Here is a 19,421-nt window from a genome sequence, read left to right on the forward strand (position 1 = left end):
TCCCAAATGTCAATTAAGAATAATAAAAAGATATCAATGGAATTTTAAATCGTAAAATTGCAGCATCTTATCTCGATCAGCTCTGCCAATATTGGAATATTGAAAATGAAATCAATATCTCATCGATTTTAGTAGGTACTTTGAAAATCAAGTGTTCGTCAAAGAAAGATCTCATATCCAGAATTCACACATCCGGGAATCGAATCAGATATCAGATACAAAAATCCAAATGTCGCACAATCCTAGCATCATGATCACTTTGCTCACATTCCTGTTCAAATGCTCAGCGAAATCATGTAAACAAAAACTTTTCCCGAATTATTTAAAAATAGTCAAAGTTGTTCCAGTATTTAAAGCCGGTGATGTCTGTGATCCATCTAATTATCGACCAATATCTACAATCTACAATAGGCCTGGGAATATAATAAACTTTTGAAAACACAATCGATTTCTAGTCCCACCACGAGTGCTTGCTCCGAATCGGACAAGTCTAGCTAGCGGACCAACGTGCCTGAAGTTTGTATGGGATTCTTCGGTAAAACCCACTATTTCGCTTTTTCACCGCTAGGTGGCACAGTATGCAGCAGATTATCACCACAGGTGAAAATAAGAAAGACAATTTACTACATCTTTGTCAAAGACCATTGGGCATTGTTGGCAGAAGTTATTAAACTTTGAACGAAGTCAGTTTTGTATGGTGCCTAACAGCGCATGGTTGTGTATCAGTACTCGATTCCCACGAACTATACATTTTTGTGAAATAATGGTCAGGTTTAGCTGAATAGTATTTTTAAAAGAATTTTAATACATAATACGAGTCAGGTTTTGGGGACAAATTTATTTTCTCTGTGACTGCATAGAGGGCGCCAACATTAACTTTTCAAAGAAGAGGAAAAGAATACGGATATGATCAAAAGAATTGCTAGATAATTCCTGTTCTATAACATTCAAGTTCTATCTTTCGCTGTTGAAAAGTTAAAGTTGACGCCCTCTACGCAGTAACACGTGGAACTAAAATTTTCTAGCCAGTGCATGGCTCGATTATATACTACAAATCTTCTAATTGCCTTTATTATTTTAACTTGCATTGATTATCTGATGCATACAGTGCTCCCAAAGACTTAAAAGACGAGCTAGTGGGTTCCCAAGCAAACTTCTAGCACTTTGTGCCGATAGCTAGATTAATGGCTACTTTACTTCAAATTTGGAGCAAACACTCCTGGTGGTACTAGGAATCGTCTCAGGAGTGGACCGACGGGAGTCATTTTTTTTATCTCACTCAAGTCTACAATCTCAGGTTTCAGCAAAATTTTCGAAAAAAAATTTTGTTAGCAGAAAGATTTATTTCTTTAACCAGCACAATGTGATTTACAACTATCAGTACATTTTCTGGTAGGTTTGTAGCACTTCAACAGCTATTTCTGAGCTTATGGATCAACTAATTAAACAGACTGGGAGCTTTGTGTCTTGACTTCTACGAAATCTGGAAATATATGGAATCATAGGAACAGCTACCAGAAACCAATTTGTTTCCATTTAAAACTCGCTGAGCTCATTCAAATCTATTAACGTAGGAGTGTAGCACAGGGTAGCAATATCGGTCCGACGCTCTTCTTAATCTACATAAACGATATTGTCAAACTTAGACGTTTGCTGATGATACAGTTTTGCTATATCCAAGAACAGAATGACACACAATTATCTCCGATATTATCGAAGATCTTTGCGTACTTTCTAATTATTTTAATGCTAATTTGCTTACCTAAAATCTCAAAAAAAAACGAATGCGCGATTTTTCGTTTTCCCAGCAAAAACTATTCTACATGTAAATCATTGTATAGGAGACACTTCTATAGAGAGGTTTTAGCATTTGAAATGTTTACAACTTTTTCCTTAGAATCATTAGTCTTCTACGAGTTTTTACACCAGCTTTCTATTTCGGAGGAGAATTTTACGGAAAGTGGTTATTTACAAACTCCTCTCCTTGGAGTTTGTAAACGGGATTTGAGTAAAATTTCTTCTTTTGCAATGAACCTTTCAAGTAAGCCAACTAAATCAAAAATTCATCAATAATCGCAGGATTTGGGGATCAATTAATGCGGAAAACAGAATGTCATTAAATTCGCGAATTCACAGTTTCATGATCCGAGAATTCATTGACCAAGAAATATGGAATTTCCAGAATAGCAAAGTTTTTTTTAAAATAAAGTCACGGATTTCACGAATCCATGAAACAAGGAATTTTGAAATTCAGAATTCAATTGGGGTTTCTGACGCCGAAGCTATTTACGAACAAGAACAGATCCAAACTCAAAACATACTGAATGTGCAGTTCTCGTAGTAGATCATTCCACTGCTAATCAACTTTTAAAGAAATATGAGCTTACTTTCGAAATGTGTTTTTGCAAGATCTATTACTGAAATGATAATAGAATATTACCAGAAAGTAAGAAAAAGTTATCCGTCGGATTTTGAGTGTATCCCATTCGTCAAAATGACGGGATGGCGTTGGCAATCGCTCGGTCCAGGGTACTGGACTCGGGAAATTGATGCTGCATAATTCATCATGGTGGGAACAGAGTAGTTGTGTCCCCATCGGGAAACAACGGTGTCACCAACAGCGGAACCAAATCCGACCGGCAGCAGCAGCAGCAGCATGTTTACCGGTCGATCGATGGCAGAAGGCACAAAGCGATTAAGTTCAATTGATTTAATTAATTACTAATGAAATTATTTACTACTCGGGGCCTATACTTACACATCCGCTGAGTGGTTTGGCAGTTGGGCTGTTGTAATTCAAAACGGCGTCACCCGAACGCAGTTAAATATTCGCGACTTTCTTCCATTGCCTTTTTCCCAGGCATTCCAATCGATGGGATGGTACCGAGGCAACGGGAATACAACAGTAATTGAATTTAATTGAATTAATCGAAGGAAGCGAAATTGTGCAACTGTCCTGGCTCCAATACTACCACCACCACCACCGACAGTAATGGGTTGGATCGTGGTACGGCAAGAACGGAAAGCAGCTCTAATTCAATTGAAGATTATGTAACAAAAGAAAATCTGGAATAGAGCGCTCTAAAGCGACCGGTCGGCAGGAAAATTGCAATGATTTTAATTCGATTAGAAAGCCATTTAGTGGCTCTGAGCGCGAGTCCAACCATCATCATCATCATCATCATCACCATCATCAGCAAAAGAAGATGAGTCAGCATCGTTGACAGCTTTGACTGATGATTCAAGAAAATTTTCTGTCTGGAACTAATTAATTCCATTACCCTTTCAACGGAAAACCGACTTTCCCGATCGGCGGTTGACTTGACTTGTGGCGGGGGTAGGAGGAGCAGGATGGTAAATATAGCTCTAAAAATGTACCCAATTGTTCCATCAAAACACTTTTCCACTCACTTGGAGCGGCGTCGTGCACACATGCTCGCATTGTGCATGTTTGTATGAGTAATTAGAACTCTCGCAATTAGAGATGCACCCATACAGCGAAGCACGTGGTGCGCCGACACAGTGAGCGGAGAATGGTGAGAGTCTTCGCGCCTGTGAGGTATACTCACTGCATAGCAATCCTACACTCATTACTCTCGTTGTCTTGTTGCTAGCGCGATTTCCGTTCCTGTTTCGAAAGGGATGAAATAAAACAGTCGAATTGTAGTTTTATGTCCGCTCATTTTATACGAAAAGCTCATCATCTTGCGAGACGACGTGCACTAACACAATGATAACGCAACGACAGTACACTCACCAAGAAACCGGAGAGTGTCAAGTCATCTAACCACACTATTTCCCGGTAATAAATAAAATTACCATTTTCCCACTACCCTTTCGTCGAGCAGTGTCCTGTTTTGGGACACTACTACTAACAAATCTACCGGATACCAACCATCCCCAAAACGGTACTTGCCATTGTAATTCATGTATAGTTACAATCGTCCCCCGGGAAGCGAACCAGCAGAGGGGGCCGATCTCTCATTCTGTCCAAAGATTAATGCGATAGCGCCATCTACTTTGCGCGTAGGTAGGTAGCGCGGAATGAGGCAACGACGGCCAGGACATTTGGAATGACGACAAACGGCGACGGCGACAATATCGCACGGACACCAGCGAAAGTGTTCGAGTACTTGTAAAAGTGCCTCCTCCTTACGCCCCACCGTACGTCGGTGAGCAGGGACCGATTAGAGAGCCTTCGCTGGCAGGAAAAATCAATAAAACAATAACTCTATGCGAGATAGTTTTCATGGAAAACGTTTCGTGGTTCTAGTTTTAATTGTTTGCATTTTCCCACAGATCAATCATTGTTCATCGAAGCATGCTAGTTGTTTAGCAACATTGAACCCATCAGTGATACGAGAGTGACAGCAGAAGTAGAAAACAGTTGGTGCTTTTTGTTTTGAGTGTGTGGAAAGTGAGAAGAGATTTTATCCCGCTGACAGTGATTTCCCGGTGCATATTCTAAGTACGAAGAAGAAGAAAACCAGAGTTATCCAGCAAGCAGCTCCTACTCTTCCTTCGTTGAGTTGTCGGTAAGTTCACAGCTCAATTTAAGTTGATTTTTTTTCCTTTCTTCCGCATCCATTCTATCCGTTTACGATGTTTACCCACCAAATTTGACAGCTGAGTTGAGCGATTAGCATGACATCTTCCGAACAATAAGCACAATGTGTGTACTCTCCAAAAACTCGACTCGAGTGCCAATATTTACATATATAAACAGCGAGTGTGACTTCTCGGGCTCGGCTCACGCCGCCCGCCGTCTACCGTGCTACTGCCGCCGGTTCAGTGCCGCACAGGTCGCCCGTTTGTCAGTATAGTCGCGAGTCGCGAGACCCGTCACATGGATATCAGAGTTATCGGAGACCGCGGTACGGGGGAGAGAAGGTTGTCGGGAGGGGGAAAGAATTTTTGTTTGTTATTTATTCTCCCAATATGTACATTTATGTGTACCCCGATGATGTTGATGCGCGCACATACACACACACACGGAATATTTAAATCGTCTATTTGTACATTCATTGAGCGAAATTGGCGGCGTAGACGCCACCACATCTCGTTGCTTTCCTTGTTTCTGCTTGGGTTTCTGTTTTGAAGGATGGTGCGTGCATGAAAACGAAATGAAGTAATGTGATTGTTGACAGTAGCGTATGGTTGCCGTTAGGGTTGTCAGCTCTGACTGCGGGATCGAAAGCCAATATAAGCACAGTTTTGAATTATAGTTGCATGGCCTAGCAAGTGCCTGGCAGTAGGTTTGTATTATCGTGAAGAGCTCGAGCGTTTTTATGTTAAGAACTTTGGTTTCAAACGTGGGCACCCCTTTGTTCTTGATGTCGTATTGATGTGCTCCCATTTTGATAAAATTCAGCGTTTGTACATATGCGTTATTGGACGTCGGTTAATTATTAGACTCCTACTTTGAGGGGAAATGCGGTAAAACGGGCATTGAAAATTGGTTTAAAGAAATAGGTCCAAATTTTAAAATCTCTGACTTAACTTAATGAAAATTGATTCTATACCTTTTCGGTTTCACAATTTTGAAAGCTTAATAGCTCTTTACAACAAACTATTGGAGGCTAAATCTCTATGGCTGAATTTTAGAGTAAAACTAAGACTATTAGCTTGCGAAAATGACGTTTTGGGTGTCTTGAAATACATTACATTTTTTTATGAATCTCCGTATTTTCAAGATATTTTTACTCGGAGTTTCTTTCCAACCAATTTTTGATTCAAGTTTCATTTTCATTTTGCGATTTCTCAGATAATTATACCCCAATTTAATGCATTATAGTCATATATTTTGTGGAAACATCTGAAGTTTAGCCCTGCCAAAAAAATTTATCTTTGGAAGATGCATCAGTGTACGTGGTCTACCCAAGTAACAATTAAAGTTTTATAGCACGCTACAAGTGCAATCTATGTTTTATCAGTAGCTATAAAACTATCATAAATCCACAATTGTTACTAGGACTAGAGCGATATTTAATTAATAAAGTATTTTTTCACATTGTATTTTGTTTATTGTCTTCTAGAGTACTTTTTCATATAGCAATAACTTCAGAAACAATAGGGAGACAGAATGAACATGTTTAAACTTTAAACTGGAGTAGAATTGTCTGAGGAATATGAGTATGACAGAATTTTGAAAAAAAAAATCGATTGTAAAGGAACCCCAAGTAAAAAATTGTTTTTGGAAATATGAAGATTTTGAAAAAAGAGTAATATTACCCCCCCAAAAAGTTACTACTACAAGCTTATAGTCCTAAGTTTAGCGTAAAATGCATCCGTACTGATCTACCCCCCATAATGTTATTGTAAAGATCTATAACATTTTTAAAATTGTCATTGTATTTCAAAAAAAATATGAATGCTGTTTAATGTATCGATCGATTACAAATCGAAAAGGTGTACCCTATTTTCAACCCCTCCCAAAGTCCTTTCAGAAAAAACTAAACAGAATTAGATTTCATCAATTTTAACCGGAGTTAAAAGAACTTTGAAAGTTCGACCTATTTCTTCGGACCAATTTTCCCAATTGCCCGTTTTATCCCACTTCCCGACAAAGTAGGAATCTCATATTTGACCGAAGTCCATTCCAAATATGCACAAACGCTGAAATTTTCATCCAAATCGAAAAACATCAATACAACCAGTGACAAAATGTTGAAAAACTGTCCTCTAATGTGTTCGATCGCGTGAGCGTTTGTATGTTGCGTGTGTTAGCTTATATCACAGAGAACAGACATATAAGCTAAAACAAACATTCCCGAAAAACCTGTATAAACATTTAAATGAAAATACGTTGAAAATCACCATCGCATACAGGTTCGCATGCGTGAGTCACCATTGTATCCAAATTTGCATACAAGTTTCGTATGGCGATTGCTGGCCGATCGAAGGGCCGACCAATGGCAAGTTGCTACTTGCTGTTGAAATTTCAAATGTCAATTTCTTACACAAGTTGAAAATTTGAAGTCCTAGCACATTGACACCTCGATAAGCGTTTCTATGTTTGCGAGAACACGGATGTACATTTTCATAAATGATCGAAATTGAATTTTCCCGTATGGGGCCAGGATTGTATCATCGTGAAGACTTGAGCGCTTGTATGTTATCGTGTTTGATCGCGTGGGGGTTCGCGTGTCGGATGGGCTAGTGTTTATGTGATTTTTCGTGTATAAATTTGTTTGTATCATAGTGTGATCAAGTTCATATTCACGTGGTCCAATATTCTGATGTTTACTTTTGAGTGTACGATTCAGGTGCTACAAAAAAGTGGCATTCCCCATATTTCAGTTATAGATTGTGGCACCCCTAAATAGTTGTCTAGTGCAAGAGCTCATCTTCTTTTTTTAGTGTAATCCAACGTAGGCTTCTAACATCGAGGGTGGAGGTTTCCACACGTATACAATTCATGATCGCATAAAAACGGGCGTTTATATGTTTGCGCTTGAGACTTCGTTTATACATGAATGATTAATAATACATTAACTTAATGGCATATTTTTGCATCGACAATTGCGATTACATATTCCCGTTTGAGTGCAGGCTTGTATTACCTCGAAGAACACGAACATTTGTATGTCAGCGTGTTTTATCGTGTGAGCGTTTATATGTCGCGTGACCTAGCATGTATGTGACCTCGCGTGTATTAATTCGTGTGACTGCTTGCATATTCGCGTGGACTTTTGAATGGTCGTGAGAGCCGTCATTTTGATATTTTCTTGCAAGTTTACGGTTTAAATGCTGTCCCAATCAAGTCTTCATCTGTCGTCGCGCTGATTGAATCTAAATCCACGTTTAATTCGGCGGTTCATCGTCACCACGGAACCAGCTGTCGCCTGTGGACAGACACGGTTCTTTTCCTGATTTTGTCGTATCACCAGCGACATTTTTTTCATGAATTTACATCGCCATTTCTTCGCCTTCGGCTTGGATAAGATCTTACCTACTGGGCAGATAACGAATTAGCGATACCGCCGATGGTTACAGCTCAGCACCGTTTTAGAGTCACACCGAAATACTGTCTTCTTGACTACCTTGCAAGTAACCGGTGACAGTACGTCGCTCACCACTGCCTTCAACTAGAATGGTGGATTAGAGCTTCCTTAGTTTTCCCACTGACTTATACAAAAGTAATTCTGTCCGGAGATACCACGCGACAGTATATAACACACACATAAACTTCTTCATTGGTGTCAACGTTGATAAACAATTGCAGTGATCTTTCGGTGAGTTCTGGATGCTAAGTAAGTTCGTCTACCGCAACCACTTTTCAATCAACCTCTCCGGGACTAATTGACCACAGTTCGACTTCGTCCTCCACAGCTCCTGGATCAAAATTTTACCCTAAGAAATACCCTAATCCTGTCGGATCGAATAGGATCCAGACTACACGCAGCACATATCGATCTTCAAAAAAAAGCCACAATAAATAAAAGTACCTGTAAAGCAATAAAATATAATTTCTTTGGCCTACTCTACAACTAAATCCTCTTTAACCTACAGTTTTGTACTGTTGAATTGTTACTAAAAATGAAAACGGGCCATAATTTTAAGAAAGTGGCATACATACAGTTACACCACGCGAGAAACTGTGTATATAACGTTTAAAATTGGTGGATAGGAGCTGGTGCTACCTTAGTTTTCCCACTGACTTATACAAAAGAAATTCTGTCCGGAGATACCAGTATGTGACACACACCACACACACATAAGCTTCTTCACTGGCGTCCAAGTTGGTATACAATTGCAGTGACATGATATCTTTCGTTGAGTGCTGAGGAAAGCGCTGGATGCTAAACAAGTTCGTTTACCGCGACCACTTTCTAACCAACCTCTCCGGGACCAGTTCGGCACAGCTCGTGGATCAGTCTTCTACCCTGTCGGCTCGAATGGGATCATGACTACACGCAGCACATATCGATCTTCAAAAAAAAGCCACAAAAAATAAAAGTGCCTATAAAGCAAGAAAATATAATTTCGATTGACTCCTCTTTAACCTACAGTTATGTACTGTTGAACTGTTACTAAAAGTGAAAACGGGCCATAGTTTTAAAGAAGTGACATACATACAGTTGCACCACGCGAGAAATTGTGTATAGATAACGTTAAAAAATTTACTCCAGGCAGAAAACTTTATTTCGAAGAACAATATGCAACACAGCATCGAATATGACAACGTGAAAACCAAGATCCTGAATATATGGATGACGATAGAAGTGAGGTGCGCTTACACGACCTAGCACCGCGCATTAGACTAGAAAACATTAAAAGATTTATGTAAAAATACGGAGAAGTGGTATCCGGCACAAACGATACCAGAGGAAAATATTTCAGTGGTCAAATTCCTACGTGCTAGTCTAGTGTCTCCAAACCAACAACCAGCACAATAAATGCTGATAAACATGGATTTAAAACAGCGACGCGTAAGAGAAAGAAACACATAAGAACTTCCGAAAGCTGTACCGATCGTGACAAGGACGTGTACGATAACGCGGGAGAAGGCAAATAGGATGACTGCCATGTGGTGCAGAGCAACACAGCTAAAACATTACCGCCAAGAAAAAGGTTCTCAACACGCAGCAGCAAGCTGCATCCACAAAATCCTCCTGTCCGCAGGAACTTTGTATCATTCTTTTATTTTTATTTTGAGTCGCGTCAAGTATAACAGAATTAAATATAAACATCGATGTTAAGCCGTGGGGGTCCCCAACAACCCGAGGTGATTTCGAAGGGGTCCGTGATACTAAAAAGGTTGAGAACCACTGCATTAAAGTATTGAAGATGGAACACAATTGGATACCGATTATATCGATCTTAAAACAGCGTTCGATTGTGTCGGTCGCTACATTTTACTGATAAAACTAGAGAGGCTGGGTGCCTCGCAATACTTCACGGATTGGCTCATATCAGACCTTGTTGGCCGTAGCCTATCAGTTAAAATCGGAAAATAGCGACTCATACAATATTAGCAATCTATCCGGTGTCCCTTTTAGGTAGCTATCTCAGACCCTTGCTGTTCTCCTTGTTCTTCAATGGCATTTGCCGTGTTCTTCCATTAGGATGCAAACTAATATATGTCGGTATTCTCAAACTGTTTTCCATTTCACTACAGTGGTAACGAGACAAATTTTGTTATTGGTGCACTCATAATCAGTTGATTTTTAGAGTGACACGAAAACAAAGCTTTGACGTAGGACTACGTCTTTGTTTTCGATATGGGGTAGTTGCGCACTTTGCAAATTCGACAAAAATGGTTAGATTTTGAACGCCTATAACTCAGCCATTTTGTGATAAATTATCGAAAAGTTTGCGTTAAGTTAAGGTAAGAACAGATTCCATTAGATAAACCAATAGATTTTTGATATCATGAAATTGAAAATTTGATTGATGTTAAGCATAGTCTAAATACAAAGTTTTTCATCATTTTTTTTGGCGTTTTAGTCCAATTTAGTGTCAACTCCTGCATATTCGCAGCTACTTCACTAGACTTGTTCAAGGCCGTCTTCAGAATCTCACATTAACGTTCGATGGGCCGAAATCGAGGGTAAATTTGGTGGATTCATACCCGGTTCCATGAGCCAATTGAGAGCTGTTTTGGCGTAGTACACCGTCATCAAATCCGACTAAAAACAGTGGAAGAGCACTACACTTTTCATATAAAGGCAGTAACTCTGCTGACACGCAGATCGACAGATTGTCCATAAAGTCCAGTTCCAGTAGTGTAAAGAGTGGTAGAATTCAAACCGCTGGAGCATATTGCTTGCCCTACCAGCACTTTTTGACCAAATTTTGCATTGCGGTTTGATGGTAGGGGTGATCTGTTCTAAACTGATTTTTGATTTGTATTTCACGCTGGGAACACTGGTCGTCATTTGATATATCGAAACATCCGATATCTGTCATATTTGAGTAACATGAGCGTTAGTTTGTGTTTACTGCTGACGTCGATTGCATTTTGCGAATTCAAACCGCAGGAGCATATTGCTTACCCTACCAGTACTTTTTGACCAAATTTTCCATTTGAATCGATCTCTTCCCATCGATTACATCTTTCCTTACGGCGACATTATAGTATGGTGGACCTGAAAGGATTTTTGAGTTCTATTTCACATATGTCTCGTCGTCCATCATAGTGCATGTCGCCGCTGTATATCTCGCGAATACAATTTCCACGCCCTAGATTGGTGTGTATAAGTTTCTTGATGCGATTAATCATTCCCACGATCGTTGGTCAAATCATATATCAGCATTGATTCATTCTTTCTAATTAGAACTACCATTTTTTTATCCAATTTTGAGTTGGAATATCCAGATTTTGTGCCATTCTCTGGTGGTGCATCGAAAGAATAGTGTTATACAAGCTTGTTTAAGGACACTATGCATGCGAGCCAGAATATAGCTTCTACGCCGCACACACTCTCCCCTGCCCAACCATGAATCTGACATGAGCAAATATAAAAACACGTTTTTCAATACACTAACCTTGCCGGTGTACCACGAAACTGCTACTTGAGGAAGCTAGAACATTTTCTTATACAATCAACCCGAGTTTTTGACGGAATTCCATCTGTAGCTCTTATTTTGTGCGAAAATATCACCCCTCTTCACTTGGGGTTTCTTTTTGAAATACTCTTATTTTTCTTCTCATTTTCAGAACACTTTTTTAAATGCACTTTAATCACACACCATTGAAAAAACACCCGCGAAACTTTAATCGTTTACTAACTAAACTTCAAATTTTCTACCAATGTGCAGATGACCGAAGGAAAATGTCCGAAAACTCTCATTTGTGCGTTTGAATTTTCACTTCGAATTCCATTTATTCTCAATGTTAACAAGCGCGTCGGTGCCGGCTTTCACATATCTTCACCTTAAGGTGGATTTTCCTCTCGCTTTTCACTTAGCAACGCGTCCTGAAAATTAGTTTTCACTTCAACTAATTTATGCAATATTTTGGAAACGAAGAAGTTAAACCACTCAAAAAAGTAAACAAACTAAAGGTGATAGCCAAAAGCACAGCATGCTGTGATGAGCATATTAAATCCATCATAAATGCGTCCGTGTGTCAAGTTGTGGGCAATAAAATTAACTATCCCATTTTCATTTGCTATGATTTTTCTATTGCATACAATGCCACCTAGCGGTGAAAATGCAAACTTACAAACTTCAAGTACGTTGGTTCGGTAGCTAGACTTGACCGAGTACACCAAATCTGATAATTCTACGATTTGTATGTTATTTTGTATGATGATCAAATTTCATGCAACCAAAAATGTTTTTAATTGGAAGCTAGCCAATCAAGCTAGTGGTTATTCAAGGGACAATCCCATAGAAAACAAAAAAAAACAAATGTCGTTGTCCTAAAAATAATAGAGTAGTTAGACTAAAAATCACTGCATTGCGGGGGGCGCCAGAATTCCTCGACGACAAGCGACCATGGATTGAAGGTAATTTATCAGATTGGATCGTTATCGGAGTAGTTCTACTCCATGCGCCACGATAAAACGAGTCTGTAGTGCAATGAGGTAAAACGAAGGTGTAATAAAAAATAATAAAACAGAGATCCCTTCTGGTTCCCTACCTACGATCTGACGGATGGGTCCTGCTTTGCTCTCAATACTACCTAGTCTATGCTAATCCGCTTCAGTTCCGACGTCCCTTTTTCGTCAACTGTTATGGAGATTTCGGGTGTGCAAAGTGTGAAGATCTGAGGTAGAGGAAAGGCTACCGGCTGGGAAAGTGTCCCTCCTACTAGGAAGGTGCTGGGAAGTTGCGAAAAAAGTGGATCATAATAAAAAAATATTGCACACGCTCGTAAACATCTCTCCAACCGAATCCGACGCCGAAGTCCGGACGAATTCAGTTCTGGCTGTATGGAAGCTGACGAACGAGTTAATGAACGCAGAGGGCGCATCGACTGTTCAACATATAGGGAGTCCCAAAATTTTTATTTTTATGATTTTATGACCTTATTATTGCGATGCTCGGTTCATTTTTTTTGCTCTTTTCTGACTGGTCATTTTTCCAGCAATGAATTTTCGTTCTCTGCTTTCGGCCTGCTCATAATCCGTGGAAGGACTTTTGAGAAAATAAAACATCTCAGGAACCATGTTGATAAACAGTGCAAACCCGCAGAGTAGGTGCGAGACAGATAGAGAAAAAAGCAGTAGGGTGAGATAGACCGCCGACTTCTTAAGTCTTTTTGCCTTTTATTTTGCGCCCTTTGTTCTAGCAGTTCGCTCCTAAAAGCCATGGACGAACGAAACGAGTGGAAGATCGGCAGAGACGCTGAGGCGAGGGTGAGTGGAAACAATGGCAAATAGACGCCGAAATAATTATTATTTATTGCTAGCTCTAGCTCTTCTGCTTGCTCCTTCATACATACAACGACAGGCAGTATGACTGACGTTTGTTCTATGTGTCTTGTACGTTTGGGCGAGAGGGGTGCCGGGTTGTCCGAGAGGGAGCAACAGCATTGAGAAAATGAAATGTTAGTGAGGAACAAATGAAGGCAACTGTACGGTTTTTGAATTTATGATTCGGTTTCTATTTCATGTTCCCGGCATAATGGTAGGTACCTGTCAGGACTGTAGCTGGACAGTTTTCCGGGAATTTTACAGAAGCTGAGTGGTTGGCGATCTCACCTGCAAGGATGCTTGAAGAAGGTACCGGACCTGTTTTTTTGGATTTGAAGTTTTTTATTTGGGAACACTGACATATCGAAACATCCGATATATGTCATATTTCAGTAACATTAGCGTTAGTTTGTGTTTACAGTTGATGTCGACTGCATTTTGCGACAAGAAAAAAACTGACGCAAATCAAAGCAAGCTAAGCCATACTCCACTAGTAATAATATCACACTGCATTCTATCGTTTCCTGATTTCGGCAAACATCACGGATCCGATGAATTTATTCGAGGTGAACAAGTTGGAAGTAATTATACCGTGGCAGAACAAAGGCTCAAGGTTACCGCCTTACATCGCGCACACGGTGGGAACTTTTCGGAACACATTCCACAGAAGCACAGATCGTTATCGCAGCTGGTGCTGGGGTGCTCTGCCGCGGTTTAACTATTGTCTCAACGCACTTGAAAATTAATTTGGGCACGGTGCGCTACAACCAACCAAATAACTAGTGCCGGTAGTGAGTTGTGGAAATTCAAATAAAGAGCAATTAACTAGCGAAAAATTAGCATACTTTTTATTGCTCTGTTTGTAATTGGGCAAGAGTTGCCTGGCCCATTTGACAGACCAAGGGGTGGGCCAATGCTGGAACTGATCAATCTGCTGCGTAATACCGAAATTAATGCTGCTTTCAATTTTTAATTGAAACCAAAAGTGACTTCTTTTCGGCTATCATGCCCCCAAACTGTAATCTTTCTCCACCGGAGGTGATCAAAAAACGCATTCGTCACGCTTCTTCCTCGATTTTGAACATCTACTGTAGCTCGACTAGTTACATTGGAGCACTTACGAAAAAAGTGTAACATTAGATAAAGCCGTACATAAATTAACACAGCAAATTAATTACATTTTACTCCTCTATCTCCCCGCGGTTGGCCTGTGTGTTGGGTAAGTACCGACAAAACCTAATAAAAACAGACTTTGTGAGGTACCACAGAGAGCTGAAAATTAGAGTACATGAAATTTGGAAAAAAAGCTCGTAAAAGCAACACAAGCCAAATAATTAAAATAATAAATAATTACGTCCAACGCTTCCATTATTTCAGCGGGGTCCCTCGGAGAAAAAAAAAGATTAAACTATAACTTACACACTCACACTCCCGCAACCTCAATTTTTGACGAAGGTTTACTGTAGCCAAAACAAAGAGCTGGCCCCCAATTGTACACGTCGTAGTACATATGTTTCGCTCCGGTGCACGCTCTGAAACCTCGATATGAGACCGTAAGATAGTACGTCTTGGTAATGAAATAATTAAAATTGGGCTGATTTCTGTTTCGTCTAATAAAACTAGGAGTTACGGTTACGGATGCAGCCTCGTCTAATTTGTTATTCGCCAATGCCGACCGGGTTTACGATTGGGTAGGGCATACAGACAGTTTGGGGGGAGAAACCTTGGAAATTGAGCCTCCACCACAATTCGCATCTTAACATTGTGCGGTGTCGAACGAGTCTATGGGGGGTTAGGAAGAGAAAAATGCGATCGTGGTTTCATGGTTGCTGCTTTTTTTTGAAGCTACATGCAGCTTCCTAACTGTTTTGGGTTGAAGTGTGTCTGTGTGTTTAGAACGTCATCTCGAAACTAATTTCCTCTTTGATCGGGGCACAGATTCTTCCGGACCGTCGGTCGGATGATGAATATAAGAAGTTCAAATTGTTCTATTTCAGTCGTGTGTGCTAGGGAACACGGCTTGCCCACCCCTGTTCTGACTGCTATAGAACACTTCGTGCAGTACTCATTTTCCTGTCCAGCGCTTGTGTAATAGTCGCTAATTAGTCATTCGTATTTGGTTGATTAACATGTGCTCAACAAAAAGCACCTAGAGACCAGCACCAGCACTACTACCTCATCACCTACCTCCGGTGTCAGGTAATGGAGACTCTGGTGCGAGTTCTGGGTATATCGCATGACTTCGAGCACTTACTCGTTGCTGTGGGGAAGAACGATCTGTTCGGTCATCTCTTTCAGGTGTCGGCTAGGGTGGGCCTTGGATGATTGAAACAATTGTGATTGGACATTCGGTCGATTGGAGGCATCGTGACTGTTCCAAACGGGAGTTACTACAAACAACAGTGAAAACCTATCAGAATAGTTCTTTGAACAAGATTCATATAAGTCAGCAAATTTTGGAGAAGTTCTCCGAACTTCAAAATGACTATATAAAATTCTTTAACGGGGTTAATATCAGTAAAATCAGAAATGGGTGTTGCTCACTGCCCGTTAAAGTAGATTATCGAAAAACATGATCGAAAAAGAGAAGAAAAAGGAATAAAAAAATGCTCCAAGGCGCAAACGTGGTCGTCCTGCAGCTAAACAACCATGTGAGCCGGAATGCATAACTTCCATTCCACACTCTAGCGACGACCAGGACACCGATGAAGTCATTTACAACTACAAAACCAGACACAGCTGCTGAAAAACACAGGCTTTTTTTAATTTCCTTTTGCGGTTTCATGATTTTTTCACATCATTTCCCACTTCCTCATTGTCTTGCCTGAATTACGTCAATAGATTCTGGAATTTAACCCTTAAATGCGCAATGTTGTTGTAAAACAACATCCTGAAAATCTTTTAAAAATTATCGCATTAACGTGATATAGCTGTGAGACAATTTTCACAAAATTCCAAAAAAAAATTGATTTGCGTCTTTAAGGGTTAAATTATGTGTGTTGCTAATTTTTAAATATTCTGCATTAGTCAACTTCTTAAAACAAAAATTGAACCGCTAATTTTGTAGACGTATACATAGTTTTATTTAACCCTGAATGTAGTAACTTATCGTACTCCCTGCTTTGAAAAACGCCAAAAAAGTACCTGCGCCTTATTTTGCTTAGCTTGAAAAATATTTAGCCAGATATAGAATTATTATTGTCACAATGTTGCCAGTTGTACAACGTTTCCAACGAGTGCTTATTTGTCGAAATCAGTGCAAAAACAACATCACACGAGTTGCCAAAAAATTTACCTACTTGGCCCCACTCTTCTCTACTATTTCAAAAATTATAGTAAAAGTAATTAATAAATCCATCGAAAATGGTCTGGTTCTGAAAAAAAATTAAAGGGTTGTGTACAGGACACGACCACGGTGACATTAAAAATATAGCTTTTTTATCTATCACACATATCGACACACGTTCTTGTTCACTCGCCTGTTTTCATATGTTACAATTTGCTATATACTCTCTCCCCATTAAAACATAATTTATTGAAGGTCTTTTAACGGTAATCTATTAATTAATCAAGTATCTCACTAGGTGATTGGCATTATTTGGCTGATCCATCTAGTAAAAATAGGCTGGTCTGTCCAGAAAATATATTCAAAAGAAAAGTTCCATATTGAGAGCTGTGATGAGGAAACCCACGCCCGCCAACGGAAATATACAGATTCTCCATAAAATATGAAATTTCATTTTCCATTTAAATTTTCAATAATGTACTAATGAACTTAAGTAAACAATCTTAAGTGTAAGTATTTCTTGATCGATTAGTGGTGGAAAAATGAAATTATTTGATAAATTACATTGTTATGCAACGTTCGCACTACCAGTTAAAACGGGTTTTTATGCTATCTTGGTGACATTTTTCTTGTTGCTAATTATTAAAACGTGTTATAACTCTGTAGTGTAAACATTGTATTATTAAACCAATTCTGCAGCGTTTTATGTTATATAGGTGTTTTATGTGGTAATAGGACTGACATAATTATATCTTCAGTACAGCGGTTTGTTTCATAATTTAAAACAGATTTATTTTAAAATTTAAATTAGTATACCCAACCGTATTTGTTGTATACCTTAAAACGCAATTAGAACTGTGTTTTAAATACATAGGGTAGGACAGATATTCTGACTGGTTAAACTGGGAAAACAATTTTAAGTCCAGTAACGCTTAAGACATGGCTTGAATTTGAATCGAAAAAGAACACCCGCTTCAACTGCTGCTGGGACGGTAAGTTCTGTTTTAAAATTTTCCGTTGTGTGCAGTACGAAACAAAAGTGTTTGAAATTAGAAAACAAAAAGTTCTGCTGGGAATGTGATTGTTTCCGATGCAATTACACTCAGATTTTTCACGCAGGGGATACAGGCCGTGTAAATGAAAACCGCGTAAATATAAAAAAACGCGTTAATGAAAACCGCGTAAATTTCAAAATCCGCGTAAAAAACCTGAGTGTACTCTCCTATATAAAATACTACGCTGCTGAACAGTGCAATAACTACAGAAGCACGTTGTCAGATGCCTTACTGATAAAAAACATATAACCGAAATATGAAAACCAATTGGCTCTTTACCCTACGCAGCTACAAAGCGCCGTAAACATGGATTAACAAGTTACAACGCACACGCATGCATAAAAATAAATATATTTTTTTCAAACGCAACACTCTTAAGCAGCACACACCGTATTGAATTAAATCCAAACCACCGCGCCCACCCACTTTGCAAATCATTCTGTGACACCATGCTGGTACCCGACAAATCCGCACACGGCCACCGCTGCCGAAAATGCATAGCGTCTACCGCTTATTGTAGTGCCCAGACGCTGCAGCCATGACCTTACCCGTTCGACATAAGAACAAAAACTGATTCAAACGGGTACGCGTCACCTCTATTTATAAACTAATATGGTATATGGTTTAGTCACTTAGGTGCGAGTGTGTGCCAACGTTACCGAAAATCGATAACGCTTATTGCATCGCCCGGAGACGACGTTGCTCGTGAGGGATAAGAGCAACAACTGATTTAAACGGACATGCGTTGCTTCTATTTATGACTTTTCGTGTTTCATTGAGCAACTAAGCTGCCCTCTTTTGACAGCTGTGTCTGAGAAATCTGCCTCACGAATGGTATTTTTCCCGTTTTTTGTGAACTTTTTAATTTTACCAATTTCCAAAAGTCTACTTTTATTGGGGAGATATTAAATTATTACCAATATTTAAGTTAGGTGTTTCTGAATCGGTTGGTGTATGAATGATTAAAATCCATCTAGTAATATCGGAGTTATAAGCGTGCAAACCTTACATAGTTTCGTTACATGGGAGATAGTTTAGATTTTAGAATGACACCTAGCCCCAGATAGTGGAGTAAGACATTTTTAATGTCAAAAACAGTCTTTTGGATTATTGGATCATATTGTAGCGGCGCACCTAGTTTATGGCAGCTTTTGTAGCTAATGGCTTCAGATTATCTCATACAGCTGCTATCGAGTTAGTTAGCAGCGCAACTGAGAAAAGTTGGATTGTAATGTTTGGTGCTCCACTGATCAGTAACTGACACCAACTTGCTACCAGTTTGTACGATGTAGCCAAACTAACATCAAGTTGGCACCAGTTAGACACTAAATTCAAACAGTTCACACAACACAAATTCCACTGACTGAGCAACCGTTTTTGATTTGTCTGATTATGTTGAAGGCAATTCCAATCGTTGAATTTTTCATTGTGGCTTAATGTTCTGTTCAGAATTGGCACAAAGAGATCTGGACTTGATATGTACATAACGTGGTCTGAGCTCTAACTTGTATTTGGTATTATAGCATCAGGTACAAACAACAGGTTGTGTCAAACGCATTCTCACGAACAAACCAAGTAAGAAGTTTCGACTCCATATTTCGACAGTAGAGTCTAGCAATGAACTATGAACTAATCGGGAGTACGCATTGCGAGAACGTGCAGTTGTACGACGTATTGCAGGCTTTAAAGCGCAATAAAACTTAGTCGGCTAAACTG

The 19,421-nt window shown here is 39.5% G+C and overlaps 1 protein-coding gene across 10 annotated transcripts in view; it reads left to right on the forward strand.

Moving 5' to 3' along the window:
- Positions 1-19,421, forward strand: part of LOC131682029 (protein abrupt) — a 240,229-nt gene that overhangs the window by 9,831 nt on the left and 210,977 nt on the right. For 9 of the 10 annotated variants that reach the window (XM_058963188.1, XM_058963186.1, XM_058963190.1 and 6 more), the window contains exon 2: positions 4,300-4,535. The exons of the other annotated variant lie outside the window; for it this stretch is intronic. The gene's annotated coding sequence lies outside the window, so the exon portion shown is untranslated. The remainder of the gene's footprint in view (positions 1-4,299; positions 4,536-19,421) is intronic. 10 annotated transcript variants of the gene reach the window in all.

This window comes from Topomyia yanbarensis, chromosome 2 (genome assembly GCF_030247195.1).
Source record: "Topomyia yanbarensis strain Yona2022 chromosome 2, ASM3024719v1, whole genome shotgun sequence".
Lineage (NCBI taxonomy): Eukaryota > Metazoa > Arthropoda > Insecta > Diptera > Culicidae > Topomyia > Topomyia yanbarensis.